Genomic DNA, 24,936 nt, shown 5'->3' with positions numbered 1-24,936 from the left:
TGGAGCAAAAACAAAAAACAAAAAAAACTGGAATAGTGTAAGAATTCAGTGTAAGAGTCCAGCCAGCTGACGCTAGGCGAGAGGCCGACTACACACAAAGATTTAAACTTACAATGACATTGCTGTAATCATTAATGGTTTGTGAAAATGATAAAATGATAAACATTAAAATCCTGAAGTGGTTAGCAGAGGTTCTGGGTTCGCTCCGGACTCCGACGTTCCTGTGTGGAGTTTGCATGTTCACCCCGTGTCTGCGCACGTGTACTCAGGGCAACACATGCATGGTAGATAAATTGAACTCTCAGAGGAACAGGTGCTACAGAACAGTCTAGTGGTCTGTTAGAGAATACTTGGAAACATAATCAAGGGAAGATTCTCGTGCAAGAAAGTAGGTGTAGAGCAAACCTTAAAACAAAGAAGTACTTCTGTGTTGAAAGGACTTCTCTGTCAAGGTTGTCCCGTGGCAAAGGTGACAAATACGTTTTTGTAGAAAGCGCATAGCCTCTGACAAAACAACATAGATGACTGAAAAATACTCTTGCAAACAAACTGTTTTTTTTATTGTGTTTCTTAACGTCATTGAGGTTATATGCTTATATGGGTTAGGGTTTTAGGGTTAGGCATCTTGACCTCTTTTGCGCATGATGTTGTTCCTTCTGAGCAGGATGTAGGTCGTAATTGTCCTCTTCCCATGTAGGATATGGTCAAACAAAGAAACAATTGCACAGTAGGCACATCAGAACAATGACTTCTGAGCTTGGGTAAAAACATTCCAGAAATCCCTCCTGGAGGTTTCGAACACATGCACATTCCATTGACAAGACCACTAAAGCTCAAAGATATGCTCGGAACCATGTTTTTCTCTTAAAATCTGAAAACGGTAAGACATAGAGATCAAGCAGACCTTTACTGGAAACAAACATGAGGCGACTCTATCTTCTTTGGAACCCGCATTTAAGTGAGTCAGCGTCAACTTAGGTTGTGACTTGATAACTGACAAACTGTTTTCAGTCAGCTGGAGGCCTGTTTTTGAGTCTCACCCCTATGTTTTGTTGGTTGTTTTTCAGGAAGGTCCAACCTGCCTTTCGTTTGAAGGAGAACATGAAAATGACCCTTGCTCTGCTTTACAAAGTCAAACGAAAGAGATTCTTTCGAGCGCAATATGTACCAGCGAAAGCTTGGTAAGTTGGCACAGACCAGCTTGGACATGTTTGGACAACCGTAGATGGGGGAAAAAGATAAATACTTTCTGTGGTTTTTACCTAAATCCATCCTAAAACTTTTTCCTTAAATTGTATTATCCCCAAACATTCTATCAACAAACTCATTGAGCCCTTGTTCCATTTAATTTTAACCTAGTCTGAGGTTTTAGTTTGTCTGTTACCGATGTTCATCCAATGTTTTGTCTTCATTTAAAGGTGGACACACCTAAAAGAGAAAACAGACGCTAAGGTGCTGCGATAAGACAAAGCGGATGAGGGTATCAAGTTTCAAACACCGGTAGCCTGAGATAAAATAACAAGATTATTTGTGCTTGCTGTGCCTTGACTTTCTCATGCAAAGCAACAATCATACATCATCTAGCGTGATGGGGTCATTCGATGACTTTAAGATGAAGATTATTCAAGAAAACAAGGCACACTTGCTATAAGGTGACACAAGAAATGACATTTAGAGCGCAAAAGCAACTTCAGGTCATGGTTTTACAGTGGACTTGACTTTCTGAATAGCATCGCAAAGTATGCCATTCCAACAGTATGCTGATTAGCAACAGTCTTTTTTAGTTATTGTCAAGAGATTGGGTTGCATGGTGACAACCCAAGAGTAAAAAAAATTGTCTTTACGTGTGCAGTGCCTAAGGGCCTGCCAACGCCACAAGTTGGGAAGAGTCTGTGCATCCGTATGCGCCGTCTAATGAGAATAGAATGTCTTTATTGTCATCGTATAACTAGTACACAACATGATTGGGAGTGCTTCTCCGATTGGTGCATATTACGGTATGAACAATAATGTAAATATCATAGAATTAAAAAAGCATAGTTTCACAGACTGCATTTGTTATTTTTATTATGTTCTTGTTTTGTTGTTCAAAGGCTTTGGAGAAAAAGCTATCTCTGAGTCTGTTCCTCCGGCTTTTATAAGCCCTTTAGCACTGACCAGAAGGAAGCAAGATGGAAACTTGATGAGCAGGATGAATTATGTCTCTAACAGTGTTTCTCACTCTCCTCTGGAAGCATCTCTGGTAATATCGAGTTAAAGTCTTCAGCAAGGCGTCAGAAGTCGTTTTCGATGGATTCAGCATGTTAAATCGGCATCGGACCATTGTGACATTTGTTAACATGGATTGCTTTTTAGCTAGTGAATCAGCGCTCATGACTAGGAAGTGACGAAGACAGGTGAACATTAAGTGAAGGAAAGCCCTGACATTTCCCTTAGTTGGCTGAAGGTCACCCTAAGCATTTTGACGTAAAATGTAGTCTGGATGGAAGTGAGATGACTTTGCCACTATGGTGGATTGGAGACCAGAATTGTATGATATTACTGGAAGACTGAAAGTGAAGAAAACCAGACTAAGGGAAGACATGTGGACACGAATGGATATAGCAAGTAGGATTTATGTCTGCATTACACGATACAGTATGAAGAGTTGTGAGAGTTTGCTTTGCGTGGGAGTTTATCATGAGTAAAAAAAATAGCGGCATGTCTTATTTATGTTTCAAAATCCCGCCCGTGTAAAGAACATTCCGGTTTGCTTTTTCGAGAAATAATGAGTAGTGCTGCCGAGGAGTATAACTCCTCATGGTATGGAGGAGTATTACTTCTCATTCATGTGCAGAATGTACTTAGACGTTCAATCCCAAAAACTAGTTTGACATTTTTTAAGAGTACCAACATTCATTCCCTAGTACTTATTTATATATTTGTAAAGTGTTTGGCTAAGGATTGTCTAAAAACGCCTAGTACGAAATGTGTTAGTACTATATTCATGTATTAAAGTAATTGATAGTTTTAGGCAATCCAGTAGTAAAACAATTACCAAAGTATTGATGTAATCATTTACTTTTTGGTTAGTAATTGATTACTTTGGGTACTAAAGTACTAAAAGCAAGCAGTTATTTTAGGTTTCAAAATAATAATGTCATTGATTACATTAGGTCTTGCCTAAATTAATCAATTATTGTAGTACTCAATCACCTTAAGTAGGCGGGGAGGCGTCGGCCGCATTTAGCCTTTGTTGCATTGGCGTATTTAGTCCTTGAATGTAACAAACCCCAAAATCTCAATTTTCTATAAATATAGTTGACAAAATCAAACTGATGAAGTGATCTAACACAAATGTTCAATATCAGACTGGATTCTGCACTCGGTCACACAAGTAAGTTTTGTCAGGCTGCATTACAGCAAGGACTTACAAGCCTCAAAGGTTCTGGCCCAATGTCAAGAATTTAGTGCGTTATTAGCCAGATAGTCATCTCCAAACGATGAGTGGTTTCCAGCTACTCACTAATCCCTTCACAATAAGGAGTCGAAACAATTTAGTTCCCGTCTACAAATTATGGGTAGAACTGAACAAAGCTCAAAAAGGATTTCAACGTTAAAAGGAGTAAATGCCATTGTTTGGAATGCCTAGTGGACACATCACGCAACCATATGCACATCCACGTATAGTTGTAAAATGTGTAGCTGATGTTCAATTTAGTTACAACAAACACTGTATTCTTTAACTAAATGCCATACGAACAATTACATCCATTTTATTAGGAAAAATTTACTGTACAAAGGCATGTAACGCCAAAGACTTCTTCAAGAGCTAATCGGCATCAGGAGTCAGCCAACCTAAAGGCGTATCATTGTGACAAGATTGAAGGTGATGGTAAAAGCTGACCTACTCTGTGAAAAACACACTCAGGTTTTAAGTTTTCTTTTCTCAAGGAGCACCACACACTGATGTAAGCCATACCTTGCACAAAAGAGCTTTCAGTAGACCAACAAATAAAAATTCTTACCCTTGGGCTAAACTGAAACATTCACAAAAGGGGGACATCACAGAATGTTCATTGAGATGAAGCAAACATCCACGTTTTGGCACATCTTTGTTGACAAGCAAGTAAATCGTCAAGCAAGAAGTGATGTCATTGGAGGACACAGAAGTAGAATCTGCGACTGGCCAAAAAACATTACAAGAAGTTTAAAGTTATAGTTTAAAGGCACCTGTTGTTGTTGTTCTCCAACACTTCTAAAGATTTTGTTGACTAACCCTGAAACCAAAATTGTGACGAGCTCTGAAAAAGGGTCCTCGTGTGTCAATTTTTTTTTTTTTTTTTTTATTAATATAGGCAAATTCTAAATTTAACTCCTTTTAAACTGGCCCTGTTTCCTAAAAAAATATACAAAGTTGGAGCACTTTGAATGCCGCTAGGGTGAATTGCCTTGTTTTGAGAAAAAAAAAAAAAAAACATGAAAACTTTTGGCACATACATCTTTTATTGTTTCATAGCAAATAGTACATTAACGAAGAGATATTGATGTCAAACCTTTATGTACTGTTAAAAGACCACTGGTAAATACAGTAAATTCCAATGGCAGATAAAGACATCATCTAAGCTTTTAAGCTTTTAAAATCAAAAGACGTTTGACCTCTCAATGGATGAATTAGGGTTTTCACCCTCAAAATGACTTTGAAGATCCCGTTAAGCTTACATTTAATCTCCTGAGGCATCATCTGCCAAAGTTTGCTCGTTTTATTATTGCTGCTGAAAAAGCGAATAGCAAACATCTGACATCCTGTCCATTTTTATTTGCTTATTTGGAGACAGCATTACCGAGACGTGTTAGCCACTTCGTCAGATAAAAACACCTTAGGAACATCTACTAATCCTTGACTTCCACACGCTGAGCTACAATTTTAACCTTTGGCCTGCTAAGAAATGAAACAAGAAACCTTAAAAGATGGTATTTTGGGAGGAAGCTCAGTAAGTGTATTTTTGTCATCTACACGGAAATTCATCTGCTGACATGCACACCTTTTTGCAAGTGTGGGCTAGAATTGTGTTGTTTGGAAATAACAACGCTCCTTGGGAAAAAAAAAAAAAAGGCACAGCACCCCACCATCAAAATCTCAACCTATGTGAAGTGTGGGTGAAGTGGAATCAAAACTTTGGACTGCTTTGCTTCCACAGGGCCTGGACGCTTTGCCAACATCGATTGAAATTGAATTCCTAATTTTATAGAGACGCCTGACAGAATAACTTAAGACCTTGTATCTGCCAATTGAAGTTTAACAAAAAGTGACAATTCAACAAGTCAACAACCAGAAGGGTAGAGGTAAACGTCTGTCAGTCAACAACCGAATGGCTTCAAGAAAATAGTGTGCATGTGCATGTTTATTAAAACAGTTCAGACCAAATCACAAATTTTGTAGGGGTCTTATGAAAAGACTTATGAAAATGAGTCAAAGAAAAGATTAAATGACCAGAGAAAATAAACAAGTGGAACCTCTAAACCAATCAAACCACCGTCATGCGTGATGCCTTGGGAGACGGATTAACTGAGGGTTGTTTGTTGTCTGACTTTCTGTGGCTTTTATTCAAAACAAAGAGCAGCCTCATTTGGAGTTTTAAGAGAAGAAAATTGCGATTAAATAATGAAAGAAAAACACTGGCTGTTACAGTCAGGGCTGTACAATTTAAAGAAGCATTTGCAATGTGACCTAAATAGCTTGCATCTCTTTATCGTAACCACTTATCCTCACAAGGGTCATAGGCGCGCTGGAGCTTATTCCTGGGGGTACACCCTGAATTGGTTACCAGCCAATTGCAGGGCACACAAAGACCAACAACTATTCTAACTCACAAACCTGCCTAAGGAAAATTTAAAGTGTACAATTAATGTAGCTACCATGAATTTTTTGGGGGGGGGATTATGTGAGGAAACGAGAGTACCCGGAGAAACCCCACACAGGCACGGGGAGATAATGCAAACACCACACAGGAAAGCCAGAGGTGGAAGTGAACCCACGACCTCTTCACTGCGAGGCGTACGTGCTCACCGGACGGTGTTCGTTACATGACAGGCGCAGAGTCAGGAAGTCACAAGGCAATTGCACCTGAAGTCTGAATGTAGCACTCTCCCTTTAAGTATGCGTGTCGGTATTTATATTCTATTCGCGAAATCCACCGTCAACAACATACTTGTCGTCGGCATTGAAATAATCCACCTTCATCTCCAGTACTGCGCTACTTGATTCTTTTGTATTTCCCCAATGCAAAAAGAAAAAAAAAAGACAAGAAATCAGAGCCTTGGCTCACTAGCACAACTTGGACTGTGGAGTCCTTTCTTTGCTGTGACCTCCAAGGCCAGAACACCCACGGAAAGCGTTAAATCAGGGCAAGCCCTGACAGCTCGGCAGCAGTGAGACAAGTGTGAAGTTTCATTCGCGGGCCCAGTCAAAGGATTGTCCAGTATTTGACAAGGGTTCAGCTTCTAATCAAGCCCTTGGCTTCTCATAACGAGACACCTAAACCAGTAGGAAGACAAGCCTCAATAGAGAATTTCAGTCAAACATCCATTGAAACGCCTACAGTAGGCCTTCAGTCACAGCTTCAATACTGTCACAGCTTTTTTTTTTTTTGTTGGGTGTTGGCATAAATGTCATCCGGCTGACTTTGTGACATTGCTGCCTGAGTGTGAGAAAAGGGAGCTGAGGAAAGACAGACTTATTTTTGTGTTGTAAGCATGGATGAAGAGACACTGCCTAATTCCAGTTACAGTATGTGCAACGTTGCGCTTCATTCACAGTGTTTGCATTATTTGCCGCCCCTCCCGGTAGTCTTGCTAAATCACCTCAGATTTAACAGAATGGCCTTGCAAGACACCAAACATGCAAATGAGCCAACACCAGGACCAAAGTCCAACAAAAAAAAAACATGTCAAAAATATTTTCTTGGTGTGTTGGCTTTCAATAGCATTTGAAGGTGTTCCTAATGAAGTGGCCCCTGAAGGTTTCTTGCGACTGGATATCAGACTACAAGCAGAATGTGACAGCTGGAAAAATGCAAATGAGCAAAAGAAGCCACAACAACGGTCCGATTGAGACACACTTCCTGGTTGTCAGAGGCCGTATGCCTTGGGTGGAGTGAGTGGATGAATTCTAGTCTTTTCATGGCGGTGCCCTGGAAAAAGTACCGTAAACTCAACATACACATATGGAAAGTATAATTTTGCTATATGATATTAATAACAGTGGTTGTAGACGTAGGGTTTGATCATAAAATGGGAGGTAACCATCTGGGAATGTGGGCTGTTGAGCCTTTCTTGCGTTTTATAGGGCAAGCTTTTTTTTGCTCAAACACATGCACACACACACACACACACACACACACACACACACACACACACATGCACACATAAAGCCTTTGGTTGTCTGTAGCTGTGGAGGTCACTTTAAAGGCCTGTTACATAACGTTATGGCCATAGTGACATGGCAAATTGACCTTTTTAACAATTTACCATTTGTTGAACTGCTTTTACATCTATCTATCTATCTATCTATCTATCTATCTATCTATCTATCTATCTATCTATCTATCTATCTATCTATCTATCTATCTATCTATCTATCTATCTATCTCATCCATCCATCCATCCATCCATCCATGTTTGCATGGATGCATGCAAACTTGCATGTATGCATGTGGGTCATTTGCTTGGTAGGATCCAATAGTGAAGACTTGTGGTACATGAAAGAGAAACCTGAATTCCGAATGGGAACCTTTTGTTTTCTTCCTTACGGGTTGACATTAAATGCGCACTCGGGGTGTGGATCCGAGCATCAACAGAGGGCGAGACCAAGATCCAACCTATAGGAGCGTGTTTTTCTTAAAGTTATACATTCTAGAGTGCAATGGGGTGGAAAGTAGCTTTTTTTCTCTTTATGTTGCTCACACAGGAGTGAATACATTGTCTAAATCACTTTCTTTCTCACCCTGTCAGCTTCTTTCTTCCGTGCAGACAATATGGCTGCCGCGTCTCTTCTTCTCTCCCCTCGCAACCTGCGTCCCTACTCTGTAATTGCTCCCAGGACCTCCTCCCTCTGACTGATGCTGAGCTGTGCAAGGAAGAGAAAAATTCCAAACCGAGTCCTCGCTGTGTTTCCACGGTAACGGGAAACACATCAGACTTCATTTTGGGAAAAAGGCCTCTGTTTCGGCAGGCTATTATTTTTAGCCCTCCTTTCAGTGTAGAAGCCTCCTGGCAAAGCACTGCTGGATTTGACACGCCGCATTTCACAAGTGTGTGCAAGACCACACCGCAGTAGCCGCAGTCGGGTTTTTAGGTGCTCGACTCCCGTGGCGTCAAGCTGCAGCGAGTGATGTTTTTGGACACAATGGGCTCGTTTCAGTGGACGGTGAAGAAAGTGCTTCGGGGCGATTCATAGTCGAGGACAAAAAGCCTGAAAGGGAGTGGGCGAAAAATGACCACTGTCTGGTCACAAGGAATGTACCGAGTGGCCAAGATGGTCTCGGGAAGAATCATCCATTGATAGCAACGTGTGTGAGAGGGAGGTGTTCCTCTTCATGGATCATGATTTAAAGGCCAGGCCAATTACAAGACGGATGCTTTTGTCGAAAGACATGGGACTTCTTCCGTTGTTAAAATGGGCAACTCATCATTTTTGGGATTCAGTCTCAACTCGGGCCGTCATCGGGAGACAGACGCAATCGGCTGCTCTTTACAAGAGCTCCTCTCCCAAATAAATGCGTTCAAGTCAAGCACTGAATTACGCTGGACTCTTTGAAAATACAAGAAATACAAGACCCCCACTAAGGGTGAACAATGATTCTAGATAGAGACTAACAAAAAGCTTATGTGATTGTCCATCGTGCGAACGACTAGCTGCGTTGGCCCCCGATCAAGATGAAAACCGCAGCAGACACTGGCAGTCAAATTTTGGAAGCCTGTAAATTCAAATAAAAGTCATTTCAGGTCATAAAGCATTATCCCAAACAAAGCTGACTGAGAAAATAACATGTGGCGAGAGTTCGAAGAGTCAAAATTAGAAAACACAATATCAATGATTTACAGTAACTATGAATCTACAATTCTGGATTTTTTTTTAAAATAATGAATAAACACTAAATTAGAAGGTATTTCCAAATGTTCGACTGGTTATGTGCTTTGAACATTCGAGTTTCTCAAATCACGATCCCCTATAACGCCTACATTTTTACAGCCGATAATTCAGGAATAATAGTGCTAAAAAATGTACAGTACAGTGTTATATAACTTGAAAGCAACATAGAAACGTAAAGTCATCCCTATTTCTTTGGTTAAATTTGGTTTTCCCAGCCCAGATCTTTTGAATTCAGAATCTATTTCAGGTGACTGACTCATTCCTACCATATAATCACGTTGTGGCTTCCCGACGGCCGCCTCGCATGAAATGAGACGTTCATATGAAGCGGAGGCAGCTTGAGGGAAATCCCTCTCAAATAAGGCTATCCCTTTTTACAGGAAGTCCTTTGTATACCTTTCCCCTGCTCGTCGCCGCCCTCAGTTATCCTGAACGTCCATATGCACGTCTGGAAAGCATTATATCCTCCAATGGCTTTCCACCCGCTTTTTTTTTTTATTCCTCCCTTTCCATTCTTTTTTTTTCCATGCCACGTCACTGTGGCCGTGTATGAATTTAATGGATTCCAAATGGTGCGAAAAGCAGCGCACGCTTCGTCTTTGTGAGTCTTCATGCGTTGGACTTTGTCTTTCATACATTTTGCAGGCAAATTGTGAATACACACTACACATACATATTGACGCCTCCCACCATGCTGCCAGGATCTGGTCCAGAAATTTGTCTGTCTGGCAGACATATGTTGACATGTCAGAAGGTTACACTTTGACCTTTTCAAGCTTGCTGCTCCCTCTCGTTACATTTAGGCCACAAAATCTAAGAAAGATGCTCTGTTGTTTAATGAAGTACATTTAATGAAATAAATATGTCCTGTAATGGAAAGCCATTAATGTATTTCAACATCTGAGTGATCACTTGTCATGAAAATTCCATAGAGCTTCTTCAGCTAATGAAAAAAACCTGCTACTTTGGTTTAAATGATTTTTGATGAAGAATTTTCCTTCCCCAACGCATACGACAGTGATGACCAAGAAAAAAATGCTTTGTGAAGATACCTGGATGTAACTTTTAACATGCCTCGATAAAAGCCTTTATAAAAGGATGTTAGATAATTATGCCTTCAAGTCACAATATTAAAATAATAGAAGAAAAAGGGGGAAAAAAATAAGCATCTTACGCTTACAGTTGTCTGTGCCTGAGAGAAATCGATAGGACAATGTCACGTGGATCAAAGGATGGATTTTCATAATCCTTTCCTTCGTATTTTCACGCAGGCTGGAGACTTAACTGTTCAACACTCGCCAAAGTGAAGTCAAATTCATTAGAAATTGTGCTGCCCATTCCTGTATTTAAAAGGAAACACCTTTTGACATTTTCTTGACCCGATGATATTTTCCACCAAACTTAAGGAAAGGCGTGATAAAGATAAGGAGATTTAACTTTCTGGAGAGAACCAGTCGAGGTGCTTGCTTGTTGTTTGGCCACCTCATCTCTCTGCTGCTCCATGTCAGCAGCAATGGGACTGTTTCCTCTGTGACTCATCAAAATTATTTCTCTACTGAATTCGAGATTTATAACAATGAGTGTCGTTAAAACATCTTTCATAACGGCTGTATAAAGAATGCATGACAATGCATGGCTCAAAATAAACACCTTTGCATGGCTGTTTGCAAAATTTTGAACTTTATGCTTAATATGGTTTTGCTATAATGACCTGTGATAACTTAATAATGGATGGACAATACAGCTCAGCAATAATGTGATAAATTTATATCTCCTCTTTTGCAGTGATGCTAAACAATGAGTAAAATATTCCAAGAAGGAAAGACACATTTACCAGGCAGTGACTTAAAGAGATAGTATGAGACCTTTTTTTTATTTTTATTTTTTAAAGCTTGTCGGGCCAGAAGTGCAATGAAATATACGGGGAGAATGCGGTGCCTGTCAATCTACTCCACTATAGTAAAACAGCCAAATGCTGAGAGAAGGCAGGTAAATGCTTCAAAATAAAATGTACCATAACAAGTAATGTTTAACACAATTGGCCTTGGCACACTTTTATTTCTAAGTTCCTCTCGAAAGCATGATCTAGTTGATGGAAAGAACACAGTCGTTTCCATTAATCTTCTTTTTTTCACTGACTTTGTTCCCCATGTAGTTCGATGTCATTCGGTCGACAAACACTACCTCTGCGATCAACTGTGATCACAGGTACTCCTGCTCTAAAATCTTCACAAGTAAAAGAATCACAGTGAAACTCTAGTTGATATTAAAAACTGTAATACTTAATAATAGAAATAAAGCTGCTTCAGGTGCCTCCATTTCTATGGTACAAACTTTTTTATGCACTGAAATGGAGTTACTGCTCTGTATTAAATATAAAATACAACTTGCGGTGAAAAGAAAATTGTGCCCCCTGGTGGAGTAACACCATCCCAAATGAATCCTCAATACTGCTTTTTTTTTTAGCGATACAAACACCTCCCATTGAGCTGAATTCAATTTGCTTTCCGGACATCTTGAGCCAGGCTGTATGCTCTCATTTGGTCACTTTGTCTTGGCACTTGACTTTTTGACTTTGGGAGTGGCAGTTGATGACCAATCACAGTGCAGGAAAAAGCAGAAGTTGCAAGACCCTCCCGGCCTCCCACGTCCTCTCCGCTCTGGCTTTTCATTAAGGCTGTTTACCCCACAAGGAAGCCTGTGTGCCAAGAGCTAATTATGCGCTCTTCTTCTTGGTTGGCTCTTATCGCCTTCCTGCTTTTTCTCCTCAACTCCCCTCAAGTCGCAACTGTAGTTTACATTTTACTGTTACATTTTGCAACGGCTCCCTTTTCCCAGGGTCGTCTATCTTTCAGATACCCCGTGATTTACTCCCCGTTGCTTTTCCTTCCCACCCGGAGCTTGTGTGCGAGGCCTTTTTTTCTTTTCACTCACCCCTTTCTCCTTCCTTCCCTCACCCTATCCCTCCTACACTCCATCAATCCTCCCTTCCATCGCTTTCCGACCTTCCGACTTCAGGGCTGCGCTCCGATCCAACGGTGCACGCCCATCACCCCCGCAGGAATGCGCTGTTTGTACCTAAACACAACAAGAGCACTGATAAGGACGTGTCTCCGCAAGGACAGCTGAAACCGGGCACTATCAGGGGAGCCGTGCAGGAAGGAAGCCGGGATTAGTCGTTAAATTGGACGGGAATTCCTAATTGTTTAATCATCCGCTTATTTTGCTGGCATCTCTTGGTAAAACATTACCAAGTGGACAGTGGGTTAATTGCTAAACCAGTCATGAAATAACCGACACATAACCGGGGCTATTTAATATTAGTTTATATTCTCTCTCCCTCGTGTGTAGAAAAAATACATCCATCCACATGTATTTTTAATTAAAAAAAACAAATCGGCAATGTGAGTTTATTAATTTACAAGCGTGCCAAGCCACTAGGCCGCAGTGTTGCCGTCACATTCTGTCCAATCAGAGAGAACTTCCATCTTGCAACGTCATCGATGTTGTAGAAATAGAGTGATGGCATCAATTTCGGGGTAATGCTTGCTACATGCAAACGCGGAGAATCCTGCAAAACTCCACTTTGGCTGGAGGTTTTGAGACTTTCCATTTTGATGAACAAAAAAAGACATTTGAAAGAATGTAGTAGACTATGCCTGAAATGTAACTCTTGTTTGCACGCAGACTCAATAATTCGTCAGATGTTTAAATCCTTTAGGTCTAATTTTTTTCAATAACATATCTGTCTTCATATCACTATTTTAAAAAGTTGTGGCACGTTAATAGTTAGTGATAAAGGGATACTGTAAAAAGTTGCTTGGTCTACTTTAATATTTTCCTTGTACATTGTTTTGATCTCTTGAATTTGTATCCTCTCTGTAAGTGATTTTTTTTCTGACCTCCGTTTGAGGAAAAAGTAGCAAAATTGGCTTACAGAAGTAAACATTTACTGGCATGCCAGTATTTTTTTTTCCTATTTATTTTATCAGAGCTTTTTGGAATCCCGGCGTCTGGTAAATGTCCAGTTTACAAGTGGACACATTCTAAAATCAGACATGATGTCATCTCAACTGATTTTATTTAGTCAGCACTCTATCGAGACGACCCTTAGCCCTGCCTTATTTATCAGTGGTTTACTGGATAACGAGAGTGTCTCAGCTCCAGTGAAGAGCAGCAGGGTGTAGATATTTAGTCATGGATGCCTACGCCAGTCTAGCATGACTACTACGGACGCTCCGTGGAAACATTTTGTAGAAGCTGATTCATTGAGCAAAATGGAGAAAAACATCCTACTTCCCTTAAAAATAGGAAATCACTTCAAACATCCTCCATGTTTTCAAGTTGATTGGCCTAACATCCCTGGGATCTCATTCCTCAGATGTGCACAACTCCCCAGCCAAATATTACATAACGGCGTCGGGTTACACGCCCGTGCAGATGAGATGAACAATGGCAGCTTGTTCTTTTGCCACTGTGCTTGGGAGACATCTGGACATTGTCCCATGGACAGCTAGAAGGAATGCAACTTGATAGAGTAGTAACCCCTAATTTGGATTTAAACCAGAATGTACACCTTTGTTGTGTCATGCTTTGCACATTTAAAACAGGAGGCCAATGATACACATGCAGAAGCGCAGATTAAAAAAGTCCTAGTTGTCCATTTGTCCAATTGGCGTGTAAATAAGATATAATGGAGATGCACAATGTAATCGTGAAAACATTCCTCCTGAAATCTTACATGTACTCACACATCAAAATTATTCGTCAATTATTAGATTTGTTGCAATAATGTACATTTTAATTTGACAAATGAAAACAAAGAAAGTTTGCAACCAGGTGTCATCTGTGAGATTATTGGAAAAACATTCCATTTCTAAAAGGATTCTGCTTCTTTATCAACACAGGCATATCAAATATTCAAACTAGTTGATTAAAATGTCCTCAATTAATGTTATCATTATCCCTTTAGAATATTGCAAAAGAGTATTTTTATGTAAGAGATATATATATATATATATATATATATATATATATATATATATATATATATATATATATATATATATATATATATATGTGTAATCTTTTGTTGCAGTAGGGGGCAGTGTGGTGCAGGTATGCCAGGTAAGGAGTGCAAAAAGAAAGCACAGTAAAATCTTCCTTTGCACAGATGGAACCTTTCTTCACTCCCCTTCATTGCAAAACAGTGAGCCCCCGCCCCGTTGTGCGCACGTGTTCAAGTGTCTGCAGCGGCTTACTTTTGACTGCATGTCTGTGTGTGTGCATGTGTGTGTGTAGTTTGTAAGTTTATGAGGGAGTGGGGGAAATACAATGACATTCAGCGAAGATAACCAAGTAGCTAAGATGGAGTTTCAAAGCAGCGAGCCAGGGCGTTGGCGTGTTGTTATCACACTCATGGGGTCTTATCTGTCGGCAGGGGGAGCGAGCAACATAAGAGGTGTAGCCACTGCCATCTAAAACAATGCTTCCAGGAGAAAAAACAAGCTTCAAATTCCCACATGCTGTTTAAAAAAGTGTTGGATTGTTATCTCGCCGCGGCATACACTGTGGGTAGGAAATAACAGCTCCGCTCACTGAACACTCCTTGCTGAGTTTTCTTACCTTCCAAAGCATTCGTTCTGTTACATAGCCCATTTCAACTAATAAGAATCCCTGTGGAATTGTCCTCCCAATTTTTTGTCTCCCGAGGTCCTCGCTCCATTCTTACGCAGTCTGATCATCAGGTATTACGCCCGAGGCCACGACATACGTCGTCAAACCCGTCTACCTGGTTTTGTTTCCCCAAAGTGCAAATTGCTCTGTGGAATGAACTCTGGATCAGAAGAAATGAAAGTAGCTCTGCAACCAGATGCCTTTCTAAACGACCAAATTGGCATTCTTGACAATGTCGATGAATATTTTGATGAGATTATTCGGTATCACGCAAAAAACTCAAATGGTACCAAAAACAGAAGTCCAGAATTCCCTCAGTTAATGGGGACCAGAAAACCTCCACGAAAAGTGAAATCTGCAAAGTAGGGCAGTGAAAGTGCATAAATAAAGTGTATGAAATGTGTTTGGTAAAACCCTCCCGATGCCCGGTGATCTCCTTACCATGGTATGGAGGTTGAACAGTCTCTTTTCTAACACATAGCAGAATGCGCTTGTGCACAGAGAGCGCTGCTCACTAACTAAGCTCTCGCTGCAGCACGGAACGCTACCGCTACCCCACCCATTCCCACATTGCATTTCAACCTGTCTTAAAGGGCCAGCCTCAGTCAGTGGGAGTGTTGCATTTCATCATGCATCATACTATGCACTGCAAGTGACAGTCCTTTGAAAGAAAAGAAGAAAAAAAAACCGCAAAGCACTCAAGGTGCAAAAAGTGAAGCACGATGTGAAAGTGGTTAGACATTATCTGCCATTGTGTGGAGTTTGCAGATTCCCCTTGTGCCTGCATTGGATTTTCTCTAGGAGCTTCAGGTGGGAAATCATTCATGGTATGCCCCACTTGCTGCCCAAACACATCTGGGATAGGCACCAGCACACCTGCTACCCTTGTGAAGACAAATGGTTAAGAAAATTAATGGAGGGATGGATGTTCCATCCGTTCATTTAACCCCGGAAGTCAGGCGCCTAGCTGACTAAAACCCCGCCTCTCACCATGTGACTGCCGCGCTCCTTTTCTGCTCTGGTTCTAGTGCACCACTGACTGCTCAGAAAGTGTGGCCGTGTGCTTAGTCAGCACGGGCGGTGCTCACGTCGTCACAAAGTGAGAAGACCCAGTTGTTTTCTCATATTGGGCGGGGCGGGTGGATCAAAATGGACTAAAGCAATGGCAACCCTAATTTCAATGCAAACGTTTGTTAAATGCCACAACTACACACAAAGTCGACTGTAAATGACTTGGCGGATGCAAATTTGTAAAAATGACCTCCCCCCCATGCAAAGCTTCACTCTCTTTGGCTGCTAGAACCGACTGTAAGATTTACGCAACCCTCATTTCTGGAAAGAACTGTACACAATGGCTGCACTCCAATCGTGGCAACACGGCCTTGTCGGAATTCACACACAGTCACAATGTACACAGTGTGTGCTCTGCTGGAAAAATGCTGAACAAGTTCATGTTACCTTTGCTTAATAACCCTGTTTTGCAATGGCTACAAACATTTTGTTTTAGATTTGGACCCAAGGTGTTCATATTACTGAATAATTGTGGTATTTGATGCATATTAATTAATAAAATGCAGTTGGTGAGTTGTCAGGCAGTAGAGAATAAAGAGGCAGATGCTCCCAAAATGCAATGATGGATTTTGTTCGTGATAGCGCATCGCAGCTCAGGTTCTTGTATTTTCACAGTTTGTAAATAGCAGCTCACCAGAATTATTGTCTTGATAAGGTAACAATGCAAAATTGTGCGGGGGCACTATAATGTGTTAATTATGGGCGTCAACACATTGTCCAGGTGTAGATGCATATCAATTATTGAAAATGCCGTCTGAGCTTCCACAATAGATGTCAGCTTTAGTCATATGATAGTCTACGCAGAGCCTTGTAGTGTGCAATGACATCAAAGTAGACACACCCATTTACAGACTTGCTTGTTTTTTATGATGGGCGTGTTATCATGAAATTTAAATTAAATGAAGATGAGAAATTAGTACATTAAAATCAAAGGGCCCAACCCAAGGATTCTAGGGTAGTGATTTTCATATAGTGGGAGAATTCCAGATGGTACAATGAGTAAAATGAGGGGGATTTGGCAACGACTCTTCACGACTCTTTTCAAGCAGTGCGCTTGTGGCTGTGAGTGACAGAGCTGCGCAGAGACGTACTTGTGGGGGAGGAAGGGGCAGTGAGCGGATGCATGAGGAAAATACTGTGACAACACTGGCCCAGCCTGGCCCTTTAAATAAACTTTGAGGAATTCAATTGTGGCTGGGGTTTTGCGGCCCACATTAACCGCAAAAAAACTGTAGTTACTGTCTCTAACTTGAGTTTCTTAAAAAAGTTCTCAGAAATGCACTTTGTGAAAGAGTAATTACACTTAAAAAAAATTTAAAAGTGTGTTGACAATTTATGTTGTTTGTATAATGGGTGAACTGTCAACCGTTGCTCACCTGACACCATTTGACTTAATTGGATGCACAGAAAAGTATTCAAAGTAAATATTTGTTATTTAGGTGGCTGTTAAAGAAACATACCCTTAATTTCTGCTTGATATGACTAAAAGTTTATAAACAAGAGATTAGTGTGGATGCTAACATTGCACTGAAGCAATTTTATCAAAACTGGACACCGGACAAGAATTTTGTTTATACAATGAATCTTTCCACTCTTCTAATTGCTTTAGTTAAACACATTCATATTATATTTTATTTTTCAATGATTATTTTGAAATGTTTTTCATGCACGCATGAGTGCCTTGACGTACCCCTATGTAAAAAGCACTTGTTCAACCTGTTGGTCCGCAAATATAAATGCATTTGCACTTGTGACATTCATTTCTTGCGCATTCTTACAATCGCGTCTTTGTGCATAGCCTTCCGGTAGCCATTGACGCGGTACTACACAAACACACACTATCAGGATGTATCACAAATCAAGCATTTCAAATCAAACCACTCTATTTTGTGAATATATGTATCCCTCCTTGCATATATGTGCGCGTTTGTGCATTTTGAGAGCGTTCATGAGGGAGAGCCCATCTCTTTGTTTGAACAGGTGTACTTACTTTGAAGTCCAAACCATATGTGTTGACATGCACACACACGCACACACACACACACACACGTACCACTCCCTTGCTGGTCCTCCACCATATGTATTCACATGCACATATGCACACACGCCACTCCTTACTGGTCCTCTCCCAATAGATCAGGCCCCCTAATTCACTCCAAATGTCGGAGAGAATTGTTGACCTGGGTGTGGACGTGCAGTGGGAATTAATCGCGTTTATGTAACACATGATAAGAAAGAGCAAGAAAGTTGTAAAGGAGAAAAGTCGGAGCAAATAAATGCATGGTAAAATGTTTATAAATCAAATATAAATTCTCTGCACAATGCTGAATGTAATTCTAATATGTATTTGTTACTATTTTTATGCATTTTTATAATTTGATCATATTCATTTAAAGGGATTAAGAGTAGTTTAGGGAGATTAGAACGGATTAGGCTATTATCATGTTAAAAGCGCCTTTACTCCTAAAATTTCACGTTGCAAAATTACTTCTGGAACGAATTAATTTCAGAAGTAGAGTTTTTCTAGTTTTTTTTTTTTCTGTATCAAAAAAAAAAACCAAAACATTCCTAATACTCTCCGGCCTTCCTGTGTGGAATTTGCATGTTCTCCCCCAGCCCGTGTGGGTTCTCACCGGGCACTTCGGCTTCCTCCCACTACCCAAAAACATGCATGGTAGGTGAATTGGACATACTAAATTGTCCTTAGGTGTGATTGGGCGCGTGATTGGTCGTTCGTCTCTGTGTGCCCTGTGATTGGCTGGCAACCAGTTCAGGGTGTCCCCCGCCAACTGCCCGGAGCCAGCTGAGATGGGCGCCAGCAAGCCTGCTACCCCTGTGAGGATAAGCGGTTATAGAAAATGGATGGATGGATTCCTAATACTAAAATGACCAGAAGTACTTTTAGTGGAATTATTTGTATACTTTAGCCCCGTCATTTGCGAAATACTACCTTCGTAATCATCTTAATCAAATTAGTATTTGCATGAATCTCTTTTGCACTAATAGACTTTTACTACTAGCCCATTCCATACTGCGAATTTTTTGTATATCCCTAAAAAACGAACTAAATAAATATCTACATCCAAAATCATCGGTAAGTGAAGTAAAACCAAGGTCCAGTTGTTGCCTTCAGTTTTTTAGTGACATTTTGAATCGTCTCGCCAATGTACAAATAAATTAACTGATGCTAATGGCTAATCTTAAAAACTATCAGTCACACTTTCAACTCATTCCTAGCAAAGGTGTGTGACATAGCTGATACAAATCAAACAAACTAAATGCAACAATGATTCATTGCATCCACTAAATGGCTATAAATTTTTATTATAGTACATTTTATTTTAAGGCTGTGTCTGTTACTCTGATTGCATTTGCTTATCATTGGGCAACCTTGTTTCCTCTTTCATTTTTAATGGATTCGAGGTGACCAAAGTCTGCTCCAGATATGTGTCCATAAAAAAACACACCCATATCGGAACATTAATGAAGTGGACTCACGCCACACAGAAAGCGAACGTTGTAAGAGAAAGCTGACATAGTGTTACAAGATGTCACACAGATTTTTCTTTGTTTTATCACTTATCAAAAAAAATGTTGTATGATGTACCTTATGTTTTCAGATTTGTTTGTGTTTTTTTTTTTTTAATTATTTGAATTCCCGGTTTTGGTTAACTTATTGTTTGTGTTAGTGGCCTCGTGGTGTGTTAAGTAAATTCTGGCTATTCCTATTTCCTGATGTTTATTTAGTTACCGTATTTTCCGCACTATAAGGCGCCTCAGATTATAAGGCGCACCCTCAATTAATTACATATTTTAAAACTTTTTCCATATATAAGGCACACCGCATTATATGGCACACCGCATTATAAGGCGCATCCTCAATAATGACATATTTTAAAACTGTTTCAGTCACAATATAATACTCAAAGTAATAACAATAATAACTAAACTCTCAATAGCATAAAAACTCAATGTCAATATGGCTTGCTTTATCAGTTAATTCCCCATCTACGAATCCCAATCTCAAGATTGACCCATATATAAGGCGCACCTGATTATAAGGCGCATCATCAGCTTTAAAAAATAAAAAAATAAGGCTTTTAGGTGCGCCTTATAGTGCGGAAAACACGGTACTTTACGACCAGTTAGATTTAAATTTCTGATTTAAAATTCGAGAATGGGAAAACCTTTTTTTTTAAATACAGTGTTCCAGTGAACCTTTTTGAGGCTATTCCTGTTGTTGCAAAAACAGTTTTTAAAAAAGCCGAAGAAAAATCCAGAAATTGTTATTATTAAATTTGGCCATGTCACTGCTTTTCAATTTTGTACAATTTTAAATATCTTCTTAAAATGTTTGCTGAAGTTCCCAATGTAGTTTGACTCTCATTTATCTAGCACAAGTGCAGAGAGAGTCTGCATAGCGTCCAGAAAAAGAAAGTCTACAAGGAGACAGTTTTATGTTGTACCTGGAACATGCTTGCACTCCCAAATCATTTTCCAAAAGATTTGGCAAAAAGTCGTTTACTTATCAGTAGGCTGATAACATGTTACATAGAATTCTAACTTCACCAGCTGTGGTCCAAATTTGGTGTGTCACAATTTTGGATAAGAACATGAAGATTTTGCTTTTTTTTTTTTTTCTGCTAATGTGGAAGTGTTACACATAATTTATTTGAACACAGTCAATTTTAAAAATATGACACTCGACACGAGGGGGGAAAAAAAAACACGTTACAATGGATGTTGTAATATTAAGACAAAGCATAGTAAAGGGCTTTGCTATTGATTTGGATTTGTCATGTTTCTGTTGTGGGTTTGGGTTGGGTTTTTTTTTCTGTTTTGGGGGATTTTTGTATTTTCAAATTGCAGGTCTCTTTTTAGTTCTCGTCTTGTTCCCATTTGGTTTCCTTCATGCCTGTCCTCGTTAGCATGATTGGTTTCCACCTGTCTGTGTACCTGCTCGTGTCATTCAGTCAGCTTCCTCTGCCTGTTTGTTCCTCCCCAGCTGTTTTGTGTTTCCTCGTTAAGTTTGAAGTTTATTTAAGTCACCAGTTTGCGTTCAGTCAGTTGTCCGGTCATTGTCTATGTCACATGTTGTTTTTTTATTGCTCTTAGTCCTAGTGGACGTCCGAGTTGCTTTATATCGCTAGTTAAGTGCTTTGGTCTCCATTTGTTTCAGTTGCGCGTTTCCCCTCAGAGGTTCCCTATTTTGCTGCGTTTTTGGGTGTGATTTTCCATCACTCCTTGATTTATGTTCCTCCTGTTCTATTAAACGCCATTTTTTTATTTAGTTCACCCCACTTCCAGCTTCCCTGCCTTTGGGTCCACCGCCGCACAACACTATGCCCAATCATGACAGGATTACTTTATTTTTAAATTCTATGGTGAATAAAGTTCTCATCAGGACACAGTTGTTGCTTCTGTATTATTGAGCATAACCAGGCAAAGTCAGTGCCCTTGTTCCTCGCCAGCGATATAAACTTTCAGGTTGTTATCGTTAGCTTTTAGCTAACATCAGACACCTACTAGCTTCCACACTCAATTGTAAGGATCTTGTCAAACATACAGCACAACTATTTATTGTTTCTGCCCATTTTTAAGCTGTTTTCAACATGAACTTTTATTTTGTTCATAATTGTAACAATCAGGGTTATGGATACAGCGAGCAGGCAGTCAGTCATTTCTGTAACAAAATAAGGATACTCTGTAATAGTTGGCAACACTGCTGTTAGCTTGTCTGCTAATGATGTAGCAGTTTTTCTGGTGAAAGACTTGAGATATTTTATTAAAGCACTCTACACAAGTCCGTTGCTCCTCTATTTATGTTTAGCAGGTCACTTTGTACTATTCCCTGAAACAAAATGATATATGATTTAATTCTGTATTTACCGCACAGATAAGGAGCTGAGGGTAGGAAAAAGGATTATTGTTCAGGGTTGGTGACTTTGACTATTTAGGGTTAGGGTTATAACCCTAACCCTATTAACTGCAGGATAAAATCCTACTAATGTTTTAATTCCTAATTAATGCAGCAGTATTTAGTCGTGCCTGGTTCTAATCGAGGATGAGCCTTGATTATTATTTTACTTTATTTTATTTTTGGGGCAGTTTTGGGAATCCTTGGTTTAAAGGGAGTATGTGTAATTTTTCGCCTGCACCAGTGTGAGCTTTAGGGACGTTACAGTTAATCAAGCAATACACACGCTGCCTCCAGCTGTCCGTAGCTATAACAGATATGGCAACCTTTTTAGGAGTGCCACCCCCCATGTCATATAATTTCATCAGTAGACCTATGATTGTATTTAAAACATACTGTTGGACATTAAGAATAATTTTCTTACCAAGATTTGAAATTTATAATCATTTAATTTAGTTTAGTGAAAAGCGGTCTAAATCTTACATATCGTCACTCCACGCAAAATTTACACAGCAAACAGCAATGTGAATTATTTCAGACCTTGGTGGGTTGTGTCACGAAGAATACATTCAAGATTCAAGAGTTTTATTGTCATATGTATAGTGTTATAATACCACACAATGAAACCCTTATTTCGTTCACTTACCCGAGCAGCAGACTACCTTCCATATTCGAGCAATAAATAAATAGCAATAAGAATAGCAATAAAACAACAACAGAAACAACGGTGCTAATAATATAGTGCAAATATCATGTAGTGCAAAATATTATTTATGGATATAGTAAGAGGCAGATTAGTGCATGAGAGATTTGTTGATAATCCGGATGGCTTGTGGGTAGAAGCTGTTTGCCAGCCTGGCAGTCCTGGCCCTCAGGCTCCTGTAACGTCTACCTGATGGCAGCAGTTCAAACAGATCGTTTTGTTGGTGTGTCTTGTCCTTGATGAGGTTGCATGTCCTTCGCTGAACCCATGTGTGGTAAATGTTCTGCAGTGAGGGGAAGGCTGCTCCACAGATGTACTGTGAGGACTTGATCACACGCTGGAGAGCCTTCCTGTATTTTGCTGTGCACCAGACTGTGATGGAGTTGGAGAGGACACTTTGGATTGTACATCTGTAGAAGTTGTTGAGAATCTTTGCTGACATGCCAAATTTCTTTAGTCCCCGCAGAAAGTACAGTCTTTGTTGGGACTTCTTGAAGATCTGCCGAGTGTTGTGGAACCAGGTGAGATCCTCGCTGATATAGGTTGGCAGTTTCACACTGTGGTGTCGACAAATCACATGAGTAATTCAGCGTGGCAACCCGTGATGGTATATTTCACGACAACACGAAAAAGACATGACTTATTCGTCCTCATATAACAACTTCATTTTTTTACACCATGCCGAGGTCTCTACTGACTAAAAGTCCTTCAAAATAGTTTGTCGTCTTTGCTGAAACAGAACCCATTTCATTTTATAGTTCAAGTTCATGTATGTAAAGTGCGTGGGAAGGTAAAGCCCTCTTGTCATGAAAGAAAAGATGTTGTTTTAACCTGACCTACAGCTGCACTACCCTGTTGTCTTCACCTCAGCCATCCATCCTCCAAATCCTTTCTCCAGTCCCAATCAGAGCGCCTCCACCCTTGTGCAGGCACTCCTCTCCATGCCTAATGACTTTCGCTCCCGTTTTCTTTCTCCCTTTGCCCCTTTTGCCCATTCGGACACATTCCAATGCTCTGTAGTCATCATCCAGGCGCTGAGTGCAGCGCAGGGGTTTTACTCCGCTCCACTAAACCATGTTTTGGACAAAGACCCTCTGGTGTTACTGTGTTCACTGTTCTCAGTAACAGCACTGAATGAAAGAGCGTAGATAAAAATGCCAAACTAAAACTACCAACATTTTACTGGCTGATTTCAAGGATTTTCTTTCAGTTCACATTGCGTGAGGAGCGTTTAACTTGTGGGCTTCTTTTCCTTTTCCTGCACACAACAGACCGAGTCTCATCTCAACAACTCTTTATGAGTCATTCTTGGTCAGGAGACCAAAACCAAGATCATGATTGAGACTTTACTTTTTTGTCTTCTAATTAATTTTTCCAAGCAGTACCCACGAGGAGATGAGTCATATCAACTTTATTTCCCTTTTGAGCGTGCTACACTATTGTGTAAATTTCACGTGTTCTCCTTTAACCGCAACCCGGTTTACAAAGTACACTGGAAGGTGTTTGAAGGCTTAATGTTGTGGTTGTGAAGACAAATACTGCATTCCATATGTCTCAAACATACTGCCTGTGGGATGTTTTTTTTTTTAATCACCATAACTCATGAGCCATTTGCATCAGCAATGTAAATCCAATGGATTTTGCAATCAGAGAAGTAGAGCTTCTCTCATAGAAGAGATCTGTTGGATAAATAACTTTATTTTTTGTGGACAAGTATTTAATAATAATTATCAAAAAAAATAATTATAAATAAACACTTGACCACAAAAAAATTAAACGTAAAGAGTCTTCTTTTGGAATCATGTTAGAGATGTGTTCACAAAAATACATCATTAACTTGACAGGTGACGAGTGGTGGCACCTGACAAGTTGCGCTAAACCATTCTAGTATGGAGGGGAATCATGGTTTTTAAAGTAATTAAATTGAATTACCTACTGAACCAAAAAATTTGTTTGGACATATTCTCCTGAAACGTTGAACTAATTCAATGAATTATTGAATTAAAAGTTTGGCTTCAGCAAGGTAAGGCCTTGAAAATGTAGGCCAAGGTGGGAAGTCAGAAACATTAAAGCAGGAAAAGAGAATGCAGCTATCAGTGTCATGCATCTTATTGTTCTAGTGCCAAGGTGACACACCCTTACCTAGCACAATAGCCTTGAAGTTACCCTCACTCGACTGGACTTTTTCATTCCAGCTGTCCTGACTTTTTCCTAATTCCATATGGTAATAACACTACCATGAAAAATTCCCCACATTCTGGCAAACAAACATAACTGTTCACCGTGTCCTCTCGTTCCTCCATTTGATTTGGAATAACCTGCCTGTCCAAAATACAAATTCACCTCTCTGTGCTCCTGTTTTATTTCCAAGGCAAACCTTTGTTCTTTGATGGTGAACCGTGTGGGAGGCATGTGGCATTTTTTGCATTCTTCTCA

The 24,936-nt window shown here is 39.9% G+C and overlaps 1 long non-coding RNA gene across 3 annotated transcripts in view; it reads left to right on the top strand.

Moving 5' to 3' along the window:
• LOC148428211 (uncharacterized) overlaps positions 1 to 21,288 on the top strand; it is a 52,523-nt gene extending 31,235 nt beyond the window's left edge. Inside the window, exons 3-4 of one of the 3 annotated variants that reach the window (XR_015864837.1) lie at positions 1,068 to 1,181; positions 21,172 to 21,288. This is a non-coding gene — a long non-coding RNA (uncharacterized LOC148428211). Of the gene's footprint in view, positions 1 to 1,067; positions 1,869 to 21,171 lie in introns of those variants that run through there. The other 2 variants (XR_015864838.1, XR_015864836.1) reach the window with 2 other exon arrangements.
• Positions 21,289 to 24,936: the final 3,648 nt, after the last annotated feature.

The sequence above is a fragment of the Hippichthys cyanospilos genome, chromosome 2 (genome assembly GCF_059441005.1).
Source record: "Hippichthys cyanospilos isolate Australia breed blue-spotted pipefish chromosome 2, RoL_Hcya_1.0, whole genome shotgun sequence".
Taxonomy (NCBI): Eukaryota; Metazoa; Chordata; class Actinopteri; order Syngnathiformes; family Syngnathidae; genus Hippichthys; species Hippichthys cyanospilos.
This window is presented reverse-complemented; position numbering and strand designations above follow the sequence as displayed.